Raw genomic sequence first — 14,410 nt, forward strand, 5'->3', positions numbered from 1 at the left:
AAGCTGAATATCGAGGAATCGAACCTTGGGAAATTAAGAGAAGGAAAATAGGCCCTGCTGTGGCAGAGAGGAAATAAAGGGAACCAAATACAGCAGGTCCTGGGGAAAAGGACAAAAAACTCACAAAAGATAGTGGGGAGAACACCTAAGGGCATGTAACATAGTCAATCATAAGAAGTCAGAGCTGAGTTGGATCTTGAAGAATATTGAATTCATCCTCTTTATCTCAAAGATGAAGGACCTGAAGTCCAGGGAAGCTGTGTGAATTAACTCACTGGTTAAGGTGAGAGCTAAGACCAGCATCTGGGTCTCCAGTCTCATGAAGTGCATGCCTGTGTGTGGTTGGTGAAGGTCAGAGAGAGAGAGTGCTCCAAGCCAAAGACAGGACAGTGATGTGATTTTCCTATTCATTATTGTTAAAGAATATTTCCAAGTGGCAAAATCCTGCCTCTGATACAAATATAAAATGAACATGCATCATGGATTTTATTTAACTTATTGGTTTATTTTTTTATTTTTAAAATGTTTATTTATTTTTGAGAGAGAGATAGAGACAGAGTGCCTAGAGGGGGAGGGGCAGAGAGAGAGAAGGAGAAACAGAATCCTAAGCAGGCTCCAGGCTCTGGGCTGTCAGCACAGAGCCCGACGTGGGGCTCGAACTCACCAACAGCTAGATCATGACCTGAGCTGAAGCTGGATGCTTAACTGACTGAACCACTCAGGCCCCCATAACTTAATAATTGTTAAGGGCACCAGTAAGATGTTACTGGTTGAAAAACTCTAAGATACCATACACATATCGGCAGATAAAAAATAATGAAATGAATTGACAAATAAATATGATATGGCATAGATTTTCACTCATTAAGTACTGGGGGAACTTGATGAGAAGTTATAACTGGTTGAAAGGTGAATTCAAAGTACCACACAATTATATAAGAAAGTGGGAATGCATTCTTTCTGACACAACTGATTTGTATTTGTATGGAGAAGAATCTTTGGTATTATTTCCAGCTTTCTACAAATTACTGAGTTGTAAAATAGCTCAAAAATGATAAAAGGCAGAGATAGCTGGGAAGAGTACATTAAAGAGGACACTCAAGGGGCACCTGGGTGGTTCGGTCAATTAAGTGTCAGACCCTTGATTTTGGCTCAGGTCATGATCTCACAATTCGTGAGCTCTGTGGTGATGGTGCAGAACCTGCTTGGGATTCTCTTCTCCCTCTCTCTTTTCGCCCCTCCCTGCTCATGCTCTCTCTCTCTATCTCTCTCTCTCTCTCTCAAGATAAACAAAGGAACAAACATTTTAAAGAGTACACTCAATAATCTTTTTTTTTTCCATTCCGAAGTCTTGCAACAGTTTTTCCCAACAAGAATACATCATTGGAACTAAGGGAGATGTTCCCTCACCTCTTTTGTCTTGCAACATCATTAGCAGCGATAAAACCAGGCTGAGAAAAGGGGAGGCATCAAGCAATACAACCAAGGTCCTGCTGTAGGCACCTCTGGTCAGAGTGCTACTCCTGCCACTGCCTCTGCTGGACACTGCTGCTTGTCTAGATTTGCTAGACACCCCATCTGGCTGTGTAACCCTGCCTTTTTGGACTACACCCTCAAGGTTCAAAGTCTGGGTGTAGGCATCAAGTTGACCCAGGCCCCATGCTCTCCCTCCAACTGCTGTGGGCTAGGGAGAAGGAACCGTCTGGACATTTGGTTTCATTATGGCAAGCCAAGATTCACACATTGGGGATTTCCCTCCAAGTAGGAAGGATATGTGATATGTTGGGTAGTAAAAAAAAAAGGCAAATATTTACCGAAAATACTATGCTAGAGATACACAAAACAATTGGAGAATATTGAAGATTTTTCTGGAGAAACAATGTAATAAAGTGGAAAGAGTCAAAGCTTTTCACCCAGGTGGATATACCTAGGTCTATGCCAGCCTCCATCATCTACTAGCTAAGTTGTGGGAAAGTTACAAACCACTCTGAGCCCCAGTTATCTCACTTAGACACTATTACTATCATGTCACTATTACTATCATTATTTTTACGACCTTCTCTTCTACTGCGTTTGCCTTGCTAAAAACTCAGCCCCAGCCCCACTGATTTTCTTGCTGTTCTTTGAACACGCAAACATCCATCTGCTTTAGGCCATTTGCACTTACTGATTCCAATGCCTGAAAAATGTCCCCCATATGACTTGTTCCCTCACTTCCTTCATTCAGCTCTATTATCAAATGTTACCTTGGTTTTGGTAATGTCTTCTCTGACAACCCTACCAAAAATTATGATCCCTTCCAGTTGTACTGCCTCTGTCTCCTCCCTGCTTTATTTTTCTCCATAACATTTGTTACTTGTCTATCTTCCTTCTCTAAACTGTAAGATCCATAAGAGCAGGAAATCAAGTCTATTTTTACAAAGCTGTATCCCTAGCACCCTGAATAATATCTGGCACATAAAAAGTTCTCGATAATATCTGTTGGATGAATAATTGATTGCCAAGTGTCTGGAGTACAGTAGGCACCAAATAAATGCTAGTTATTGCTATTTTTTTTTTTTATCAGACTCTTCTTTCTCTTCCCATTTTCTGGCCAATCACTTCTAGCCTAACTTATTTTCCCAGAGAACTTCTGATCTAGTAATAAAATTTTACCAGTCCAGGAACTTAATCTCCATATTTCTCAGACAATCAACATAAGACAACTGGAATAGTACAATATTCATTTTAGCAATAACTTTTGGGAGTTCATGTTTATTCTACTCCTTTGTTCTTTAATGTATATGAACTATGGTGATGGCACCAAATGATTTATGTTGACATCTGGGCAAAAGCTCATAAAATTTCCTTGAATGTGCATTTTGAGATACCTGAGAAACACAACATCTGAACATTAGGAAAGGTACTGTATTAGGATTCTTCAGGGGATTAGAACCAATAAGGTATTCATTTATTCATTGATTAGTTTATTTATTATTGGAAATTGACTCACATGATCATAAAGACTGGAAAGTCCTAAGATTTGCAGGATAAACTGACAAGCTAGAGACTCAGGAAAGCCAATAGTTTAGTTCTAGTGTGAGTCTATATGCCAGAGAACCAGCAGATTCATTGGTATGGTTCTAATCTGAAGGCTAGCATATTGGAGACACAGGAAAGCTGATATTTCAGTTTGAGTTCAAAGGCAGGAAAAAAAATTGATATCTCAGTTTGAACTGTCAGGAAGGAATTCTTCTCTTACTTGGGTGAAGGTTAGTATTTCGTTTTATTGAGATCTTCAACTAATTAGATGGGGCCCACCCACACTAGGGAGGATAATCTGCTTCTTTCAAGTATGTCAATTTAAATGTTAATCTCACCTAAAATTCTCTCACTGAAATACCCAGAATAATGTTTAACCAAATAGCTGGGCACCCTGTGGCCCAGTTAAGCTGACATATAAAATTAACCATAGTTACTCTATCTTTTGTATATGTCATTAATTCTTTAATGTCATTGTATAGTGTTATAAAGAAACAGTGGGCAACAACAATATCTTGAGTAAAAACAGGTGTAGGTCAGCAACCTTGTATAGGTCAATCCCATTTAGTGTTTGTGTGAGCCTCTTAATGTTGAACTTGGCATAGAGAGACCATGAGCAAAATACAAGTAAGATTGCAGTAAGTTCCATGGGGGCCTGCATTCTAATCATTAACTAGGGAACCGATCTTTAGCAATTTATTTAACTTTTTGGAATTTGCTTTCCTCTTCTGAAAATGAGGGGGTTGGACTAGATGATTTTTAAAAAATCACGTTCAGCTCCAGGATCTTGGGTTTTAACGAAAGAATGTAAGGGAGGCCCTGTGTGTTAGCTACCAGCATTGTGCATACGGGCACATCTTTGGAGTTATGTACACAGTGTCATCTATGTTTGCAATTGAACGACAAAAATAATTTGGCTTGGCTTTTATTTGTTCTCTGTTGGCTAAAAATAAACAAAGTTTATTCTGGGAAACATCGTATCTTCATGAATTTCCTCATTTCAAGCCTCTTCTTGCCCAGGGTACCCTGCCCTCATACATATTCGAAAATGGCTTCCCATCTTACCTGATTACACTTTTATTAAAACATATTTATGCTGCAATATTACTTCAGCCACACTTTCGGAAATGAACCTCGTAATTTCTATTTCCGAAGTGAAAGGCAGCCCTGGTTAAAAGAATTGGCAAACTGGTGAGAAAATGAGGCTCTGCAGGCCCCAGAAATTACATTTTATTTAACTCACTGGATCATGAAGACTTGAATACCAATTTTGCTTTGCAGAGTGAGAAGAAGGAAGGTCAGAAGGACTGGGGCATAGCTTTGCCTCTTCTTATCCCTACCCCACAGTGAGGATGGGGGTGAGGAGCTCCCTCACACGATTACAAGTGGGAGAGCCATCTGGAGGGCAGGAAATAGGACATGTGTCTGGGGCATGTGACCCTCTCCCTTCCTCTCTTACCCAACTCTGTCCTCTGCTGCCTCTCCCCAAGGTCCTCACATATGTTTTGACACAATTGTACTCCTTTTGAGTTTCAGATGGTAACTTTTCTAAGTGTCTTTTTTTAAAAGAGTGTCTTTTTAGAGATCCATGGTTCTATATATACATTTTAAAAGTTTATTTATTTATTCATTCTGAGAGAGAGAGAGAAGGGCAGAGAGAGAGAGGAGAGAGAGAATCCCACGCAGGCTCCGCGCTGTGCTGTTTGTGCAGAGCCCAATGCAGGGCCCTAACCCATGAGTAGTGAGATCATGACCTGAGCCAAAATCAAGAGTTGGACCTTAACTGACTGAACCACCCAGGTGCCCCAGATCTTCTATATTTTTTGAACTGTTGCTGTATGGTTGGATCGTTGGAACATATTCCTTTTATCAGGGAAGTTAATTTTGTCCCTTATATAGAAAGTCACTATTGCTAAATCCCCTAAAAGGGAGTCTGCTTGCTAAAAGGAGTCAGAATTCAAAAGAAAAGTATTGAATTTATTGGAATGTTTAAAAATCAGCTGAAAAGTTTACACAGCAAGTTGACATTGCTTATCTCTGGTATTTTAATTTTCATCTGCACTTCTCTTTATCCCCTCTATAATAAGCAGAGGTTATTTTTGTAAACAGGAGAAAATAATATTAAAAACTTATAAAACAATCCATTTTATTTTAAGGGAATACACATCACAATGAAAACTTTGTGGAAAAAAATCAAGAACGAGTTTGCACTTGAGAAGATATTGCACATCCATTTTCACAGAGCTGCTGCCCCAGAATTGAGAAATTTTGACCCCTTGAATAAAGCTTATCTTACCTCAGCGTTGAATAAGAGATTTTCTTATCATAGATTATGAACTTTATTACTTTTTTCTTGCTTTACATAGTTCTTAGAAATTGAATATTTTATTAAGTAAGTGGGATGTAGTTTGTAAATTATTTTCCTTACTAGGAAAGACCCAATTTCCTTAAATAATAAAGTAATTACCAGGAAAAATCAGAATAGCTCTGTGACAGAATATACTGTGACATAATTTTCCTTACTTTGGCTCATTTTTAAGGGAATTGTCTAGGTGCCCAGGATTTTCAGTGATTTCAGAAGTTATTGTATACCAAATTTCTGATGATAGTAAGAACAACAGTGACATATGATTACAACAGCAGTAACATGTGCTAAGTGTTTTATAGTTTACAGGACACTTGTATGCATATTCTCAAATGATCCACAATATCATTATATCCAGATAAGGAATCTGATTTTGAATGGTCAAGAGGTCAACCCAGTGTCAGCAATCCATGACGTACTAAAAAAAGATTGTGCACTTTAGAATTAGACAGACTTGGATTCAAAACCAAGGACAGTCATTTGCTAACTGGCAACAGCCCATTTATCCACTCCAACCCATTTTCTTTCTGTTTCCTAAGGGCATCTTAAGATAATGAATATAAAGTGCCTACGAGAGTACCAGGCACATAGTAGGTTCTCGGTAAATGTTCATTCTCTTCTCTCCCTCTTTTTATTGCATCCTGGGTTCAGGGCATCGTCTGGGAAATGGTAACTACAACCTTCCTCCCCATACCCCAGGAATGGTAGCCTCTGATGCGCAGCGCCCTAGCCAAAGTGGTGGAGGTGAGATAACGAATAATCCTCATTCAGAGAGCTGCCAGCGGGAACTGAAAAAGGAGGGGTTTATGAAGGTGTGTTTCTTCATCCAGGCCCTGTGAGGACTGAGGAAAGGAGAACTTTTGAAATCAAAGAGAGGAGTTTTCAATCTGGGGGCTGAGTATGCGGATGGGAAAAAAATTGCATTTTTATTTTGCACTTCCAACTGATAATTAGCATTTCCTTCAATTATGAATAAAGGCAACACCTCATAGTAGTGTTAGCTGTACCTATGGCCTTATCACCAATAGAAATCCCAGATATTTTCACATCATATTACAGTTATTGAAAGATCTCCCAAGATATCATCTATACTTATCACCCCTTTGACATTATGACAGTTGTTTGACCTGCCACTAGATTTTATTATTTAATGTGTTAGTACAAAAGACATATATTGCCCTATCACAAAATAAAAAAAAAATACTCTGATAACTGTATTTTTTTGGGGGGGGGAATGGAGTGACAACTGTATTTTAATGTAATGGGTATTCTTATAATTCTATGTATTTTATTTTATTATTTATTTTTTGTTTTTTGGTTTTTTTTGAATGCAGAGTTGATACCTAAACTGTAATTCTATCTCCAGTACTGTTTACTGTCATATGTATGATGGGTATATGTGGGTGCATACATACACACAGGCATGTGTATTGTAGCTTTTCTATTTTTCCCAGGAATATATATATATATATATATATATAATTTTTTTTTCTTTAGAGAGAGAGAGAGAGAGATGGGGGGGAGGGGCAGAGAGAGAGGGAGAAAGAGAATCCTAAGCAGGTTCCACACGGAGCCTGACAGGGCCTCAATCGGGGCTCCATCTCTGAGATCATGACCTAAGCCAAGACCAAGAGTCAGATGCTTACCCAACTGAGCCACCCAGACACCTCATTTCCGGGGAACATATTCTATGCATTTGAAAGAATTCATTAAGAGTATTATTCACTAGACTTCCAGAGAGGTCCATGACTCAAAAAGATGAAAAGCCCCTGCTATGGTTTGAATGTTTGTGTGACCCCAAATTTATATGTTGAAGCCCTAACCCCCATATGATGGTATTTGGAGGTGAAGCCTGTGGGAGGTGTTTAGGTTTAGATGAGGCCTTGAGGGTGGAGCCACTATGATGAAATGAGTGTCTTTATAAGAAGAGCAAAACAGCCTCCTTTCTCTCTCTCTGCCAGGTGAGGATACAGCAAAAGGTGACCATGTGCAAGCTGGGAAGAAACTCTCACCCAGACACTGAGTCTGTGAGCACCTTGATCTCAGACCTCCCAGCCTCTAGAGCTGTGAGAAATAGCTGTCTGTTGTTTTAGTCACCCAGCCTGTGGTATTTTGTCGTAGTAGTAGCCCAAGCTGATCAAGCCCCTCTACAAGAAGAGTGTTGCACTGAGAAGTATTCAAAGAGGTGGAATTGGTGGCACAGTGCTCATTGAACAAAATATCATTTATTCAGGTCTCTTTGCAAAATTGTAATACTGCTTAGCAACCTTTTGATATCAGAATTGTCCCCAACTACCACTTTCCCCTATATCAGAGTCAGTTAGTTTTAAGACATGAGAATTAATAGGTTAAACCACTACACTATTTAAGAAGACACAACAAAGTGCTTTCTTGGGAGCATGACTTTAGCAAAAGCTAACTGATCCATTGACTCACATGCCTTGGCTTATTGACAGATAATTCCCCGCTTTGGTGAAGACTCTAAAGACACATAAAATGGCTTAGTGTCTCACTTCAAAAAAAAAAAAAAAAAAAAAACCAAACGTTCCATGTGTTTGTGAGGAAGGACGGCTCTTTCTTTAAATGTCAATTTATTTATTTTTTTCTCCACATATAAACAGTTCTCTTTGGAGAGATCAAAAGATATAAATTATTATTGATTTATTTATATTGAATGCTTTTATTTGGCCTTGTATGTATGCTCAGTGCTCACAGAAGGTATTAGATTAATGAGTGTGGAGACTAAAGTCTTCTGTTTATCCACTTATTTGGGAAACAGAAGATCTCAAAGTCATTCAGTATAAACTTGCCTGCACTTTGTAGCTCATTGCCTCAAACTTGACCCAGGAAACTCTAGAGCTTTATCCATTAGTCCATCATAGGGCCATAAAATACTACCTACCACTCTAAATCATTATAGAAGGACGTCCTTTCTTCTTCTTCTCTTTACCCTTTCCCCCTCTCCTCTGGTATTACCAAGAGGCCATAGATTGTTATTTTTGTGTTTTTCCTCTCCTTTTTGCAACCAAATACATCAGGTGGCCATAACTATCTCTCCTCCAGCCCTTTTTAAATTTACCTTGTTCTTCTCCCTCTCTATCTCTTTTTAAATGTTTATTTATTTTTGAGGGAGAGAGACAGAGAGAGAGAGAGCAGGGGAAGGGCAGAGAGAGGGGGAGACACAGAATCTGAAGCAGGCTCCAGGCTCTGAGCTGTCAGCACCAGAGCTCAATGTGGGGGTCAAACCCACGAACCAAGAGATCGTGACCTGAACCAAAGTCGGACGCTTAACCAACAGAGTCAGCCATGTGCCCCTACCTTGTTCTTCTCTTTACCTCTTCTCTTAGCCCCTATGTACTTATTTTACTGTTAGCAGTACTTATCACTTGCTTCCTGAACTAAACAGAGAAATGTAAAAGTGGATTTCCAATAGTATTCTGTGAAGCTCCTTTCCTCATGATCTGATCCAGGAGCAGGAGACCCTGGTCCTGTAAGCTCCACTTCTTTCAGAACAGCTTTAATCCGTTATATTTATCTGAACACACTTAGTTAACACCTGTTTCATTTGAACAAAGGGTTATTTGGATAAAGGAGTTTAGAAGCCACTGAACTAGAGAATGTTCTTGGCATGGTTACCACTGTACTTTAGCTCTGGCACATGCAAGGAGAAGACTTTGATGGTCCAGTTGTCCAATGATGCAAAACATGATAAATGTGTAATAATTTCTACTCTCTTGGCCCCTGAAGCCACATATCCATGTGGCCAAAAGAACAGAGCTATTTGGTTAGTTATTTGTCTTTGGAGACTGCCCTGTCTTGAAGAGTGTTCCTCCCTGCCCCCCCACACCCCAAATCCATGTCCACCAGGAACCTCAGAGTATTACCTTATTTGGAAATAATGTTTTTGCAGTTGTAATCAAGTAAAAATGAAACCATGCTGGATTAGATTGGGCCTTAATCCAATAGCTGTTGTTCTTATAAGCAGAGGGAAATTTGGACTCAGATACATAGACACACAAAGGGAAGACAACATATGAAGACAGAGGCAGAGAATGAAGTGATGTATCTACAAACCAATGAATGCCAGGTATTGGCAACCACCAGAAGCTAGGAGAAAGGCATGGGACGATTTTTCCTAAGAGACTTCAGAAGGAAACAACCTTACCAACATCTTGATTTTGGACTTGTGGAATCTAGATAAATGTTTGCAGTTTTAAGCCACCCAGTTTGTGGTGTTTTGTTACAGCAGCCATAGGAAAGAAATACAGAGCCTTTAACAATTTCTTCTTAGTTCCTTGTTCCTCTCCATGATACCCCACCATTCCCTCCATGCAGTCCCTCCCCAGCCCTCTATTATGATCTCTTCTAGGTTGTTCAAGCTTTGGATGGGCTCTGTCAGTTTCCTCCCCAAGGGATCTTGCATATGAGGTCTCATTTCTATCGAGTGAAGGTCATTTCCAGCATCCCCAAGCTGTTGGAGGTCCATTGTTTAGTCACAAAGGCCTTTTCTGGTATCTCTCTGGAAGTGCCTGCTAGAAGTGAACACTTACCTCTACCCCTTTATTAGACTTGTTCTGGTAGTGAAAAGCCCTGAATAAGAGGCCAGGGGATTGAGTATGAAGAAATGTGTGCTTTTAAGACATTTCTTAGGTTCTATAGAAGTATTAAGAGCAAGAAGAATTAACATCCTTGGGAACAACCCTCAACTAATAAAGGAGTGGGAGCTGGCATATAAATATGCCAGTTTCCTGTTTTTGGGAGAATAATCCTGAAGTGCATTTACATGATTCCTGCAAGAATCCACAAAGAGATTGAGCCCTAATTGCCCACCACTTAAAAATTTACCCTTAATTAACTTTCCCTCCTTTGCTTTCTCTCTCCTATTCCTTTACTCTGCTTCCTGAGACCATTTCCGAAGTAGACTTGCACTCAAGTCTGTATCTAAGACAGGGAGTACAAAGGTGGTTCTAGAAAATAGACATTCAGGCTGGAATTGTTTATTAGGAACCAATCACTTAACAACCAGATGACAACAAAGCCTTATTGTTGGTGATAGTAACATTGCAATAATTAAGAGTCTCTGAGAAAGTCTTTGCTAGGCCAATGAGGAACCCAGGGCAAAGATTACCCATCAGAGGAGTCCCATAATGGACAGGAAAGGATAAGCTTCTAGAATGCTACTATAGTAGGCGTGCCTGGGTGGCTCATTCAGTTAAGTGTCCGACTTCGGCTGAGGTCATGATCTCATGGTTTGTAGTTGGACCCCCACATCGGTCTCTGTGCTGACAGCTCAGAGCCTGGAGCCTGCCTCAGATTCTGTCTCCCTCTCTCTCTGCCCCTCCCCTGCTCATGCTCTGTCTCTCTTCCTCTCACTCTCTCCTTCAGAAATAAACGTTAAAAAAAAATTTTTTTTTAGAATGGTACTATAGCAGAAATTGAATGCCTGACAATGGAGGTATCAAATAACTATGTGATTGAAACTGCCTATCAGGAACTTTGTCATGAGTTGGAGCCCCCAAATCATAATGTTGGAAAGAAAGCTGCAGTATTATATGATAACATAGTACATCTGGGAACTAATCAGAGGGCATAAAGTTACAATGTTAACTAGCCCTGCCTTCCATGTTACCTACTTCTCTTGCACCCATACCTTTCCCTCAGCTCACCCCATAGCTTCTGGAGGAATTCTCTATGACCAACCAAAAACAGGAGAAAACCATTCAGCCTGGTTCATGGATGGGTTGGCTCAATATGTTGGTGATATCTGAAAATGGGCTTCTGGGACTATTGTCCCTCCTTGGAGTATACCCTATAGGGCAGTAATGAGATGAAATCCTCCCAGATCTCCCAGATCTTTCAGCAGTACACTTCTGTTATTTTTGTATGACAGAAATGGTCTGAGTATTGGCAAATGTCTTGGCTTGTTGGTCAGGGGCCTGAACAGAACAAGATTGGAAGACTGAAGTAAAAGATCTGGGAAAAGAGTGAGGCAGATAGAACTATGAGTGTGGGCACAAAAAATCTTTGTGCTCTCCAGTATCTGCTAGGAAGCATCCATGGCAGAGGAATCACTTGACAATAGAATGGACAAGTGCATCTGGGGGATGTTAGTCAACCTCTGTCAATGCTTGTGCAATAGGCCCAAGAACGGAGTAGCCATATGTTTCAATGATCTACTGCAATGTAACAGACCATAACAAAAATTTAAGGGTTTAAAACAACAATGCTTCTTTTGTGTTGTTTTGTTTTAAAATTTTTCATGATTCTGTGGATTACATAGGTAGTTCTTCTGCATTACTTGATTCTTTTTATTCTCTTGCTTGCTTGCCTGCTTGCTTTTTTGCATTACTTGATTCTAACTGAGCTAGGACTATTGGCTAGGGAGTTTGGAGCTCCTCCATAATGCCCCTCTACTTATTAGCTTGGGCTTCTTCATAGCATAATGGTCTCAGAGTAGTCAGACTGTTTACATGGTAGCTGGCTTCTAAGAGGTAGCATTCCAAGAGCACGAAAACAGAAGCTACTGGCTTCTTGCAACTGGTAAGTCATCCCAAAACTTAGTGGCTCAAAACAAAAATGGTTTATTATTTCTTACCATCCTCCGGGTCAGGAATTTGGGCCAGGCTGGGATTAGATGTTTTGCTCCACATGGGGTTAGTCACTCATTTAGCTGTGCTCAGCAATGGGCTGGTCTGGTTTTGTAGGTCCAAGAAGCCTTTCTTTACTCATATGCTTGGCACCTCAGTGCTTCAGCGCTTCTCTATGTGGCCTTTATTTTAGTTCAGACTCAGGCTCATCATTCATTTTGTTTAGCCCACGCTTTTTTGTTTTCTTTTGCTTTACAGCAGAATATGGGTTTATTTTCCCTTCCCACAGTGCTTCTGCCCTTATGAGTGTCTCATGACCTACTATACTTGACTTACTGACATAGATCCTCTGTAACCTTACCTTGGACCAAGTGACCTGTTTTGGGGGCAAAGGATGTATGACCATGGATGGGCTCATGACCACAAGATCCATGAATACTACAATATACCATATCACTTGGAAAGTGATATAGTATAGAAAGTGATATAGTATAGAAAGTGATATAGTATAGAAAGTGAATAGCTTGATAAAATGTTGGAATGTCCTATTAAAGGCTCAGATACAATTCGAGCAAGAGACAACACCCTGTGGGCTTAGGGCTGTGTCCTCCAACTTTGAGATGCACAAAATCAGGTTCTTCAGAGGGTCCCCAGCAGTACCACACCCCAGTTACCTATAGCTCAAAATAGACCATCTGTTGCTTTTTTTCCCTTCTCTCTCTTAATCTTCCATCTCCTTTACTGTTTCCTAGAGTCACCTTTCAAATAAGCTACCTGCCTGAATCTGTGTCCCAGGCTCTGTTTTAGACGGATGCCATACTCAGACATTTCTTAGGATATACTACTTTTTCCTATTATTGAAAAAAAAAAACCCTGGAAATTCACATCTTTAGCATATAACTTGCTTCTCAGATTATTTTTGGGGTAGATTTCCGGAATTGGATTTGTTGGATCAAAATGTGTGGGTTGCCTTTAAGGCTCTTGTTCTGTCCATTGAAGACAGTGTATCGACTTGTATTATTTTTAGAAAAGATATGATATTATTATGTCTCACTTTCCTGGTCAATTTTCATTTCTGTAAGTTGCAAGAAAACAAGCAAATTTGTTTCACAAGTCATGAACTGGTGGACATGAGTGACTTTTAGTAAAGTGCACTTCTCCTTAACTGATGGAGTATATAGCAGAAATATTTAGACACACAAAAGAAAATACGCAGAAAAAACTATGTTCATGTAAAAGGAGGTCTTAGGATGCTGAACACTTTCTGATAAGTCATTTCAATAAAATTGCAGTAGGTTTTAGAGGCAAGTGAAAATCTCTTCTTACTCAAGGGCTTTACCAGGTAATGAAGTATCAGTTAAACCTTCCGTCTTTTGATGGGGGTGGAGTTTGTAAAGATGGGCATATAGTAAGTAAAAAATAATAAGCTAAAATCAGAAAATTCCTCTCCACCCATCAGATTTATAGCATCATTCATCTCTCTGTATATAAACCGTATCTTTTGGATGAAAAAAACTGGACTTTAAATAGTTGACTTTTTTGGTAAAGTGACGTTCCTTTGTATAATGGGAAACTCCCACCAACTTTGAAAACTGACAACTAAATTGATATCAAAGGTTATTTTTTAAATGAATTCATATAGGAAATAATGTGAATTTTTTTATTTTTTAAGCTTTTTAAAAAAATGTTTATTTATTTGAGAGAGAGAGAGAGATAGAGAGAGAGAGAGAGAGAGACAGAGTGCAGGCAGGGGAGGGGCAGAGAGAGAGGGAGACACAGAATCTGAAGCAGGTTCCAGGCTCTGAGCTATTAGCACAGAGCCCGCAGGGCTCAAACCCCCAAATCGTGACATCATGACTTGAGCCAAAGTATGACTTGAGCCGAAGATCATGACTTGAGCCAAGCTTAACTGACTGAGGCACCCAGGTGCCCCCATAATGTGAAATTTTTAAAGGATAAGTACAAAAGTGCCCCCATATATGTATTATTTTAGTATTTTTAAACTTGAGCTCTGGGTCTACTGGTTAATACTTAAGCTCTGGCACTATTAAAGTTAATAAATTATAGAGAACTGGATGGTTTTAAAATCAGTTTACCACCCATATATTTATGGTTATTTGTCACTAAAAGAAACCAGGTTTTGGTTTTTGTATTTATTTATTTATGTATTTATTTTCTAAATTAATTAATTAATTTTTTTTAATTTACATCTGTTATTTTAGCATATAATGCAATAATGTTTTCAAGAGTAGATTTCAGTGATTCATCCCCTATGTATAACACCCAGTGCTCATCCCAACAAGTGTCTTGTAGTTATTTTTTGTAATGTTTATTTATTTTTAAGGGAGAGGGTGCAAGCAGGGGAGGGATGGAGAGAGAGGGGGACAGAGGATCTGGACTCTGCACTGAGAACAGAAAGCCCGATGTGAGGCCTGGA

At 39.5% G+C, this 14,410-nt stretch overlaps 1 long non-coding RNA gene across 5 annotated transcripts in view; it reads left to right on the top strand.

Annotated features, from left to right (window-relative positions):
- Nucleotides 1-14,410, top strand: part of LOC122237944 — a 95,182-nt gene that overhangs the window by 41,198 nt on the left and 39,574 nt on the right. For 2 of the 5 annotated variants that reach the window (XR_006216745.1, XR_006216748.1), the window contains exon 4: nt 5,178-5,302. The exons of 1 other annotated variant lie outside the window; for it this stretch is intronic. This is a non-coding gene — a long non-coding RNA (uncharacterized LOC122237944). Of the gene's footprint in view, nt 1-232; nt 284-1,349; nt 2,502-5,177; nt 5,303-14,410 lie in introns of those variants that run through there. 2 more of the 5 variants (XR_006216746.1, XR_006216747.1) reach the window with 2 other exon arrangements.

This window comes from Panthera tigris, chromosome B1 (genome assembly GCF_018350195.1).
Source record: "Panthera tigris isolate Pti1 chromosome B1, P.tigris_Pti1_mat1.1, whole genome shotgun sequence".
Lineage (NCBI taxonomy): Eukaryota > Metazoa > Chordata > Mammalia > Carnivora > Felidae > Panthera > Panthera tigris.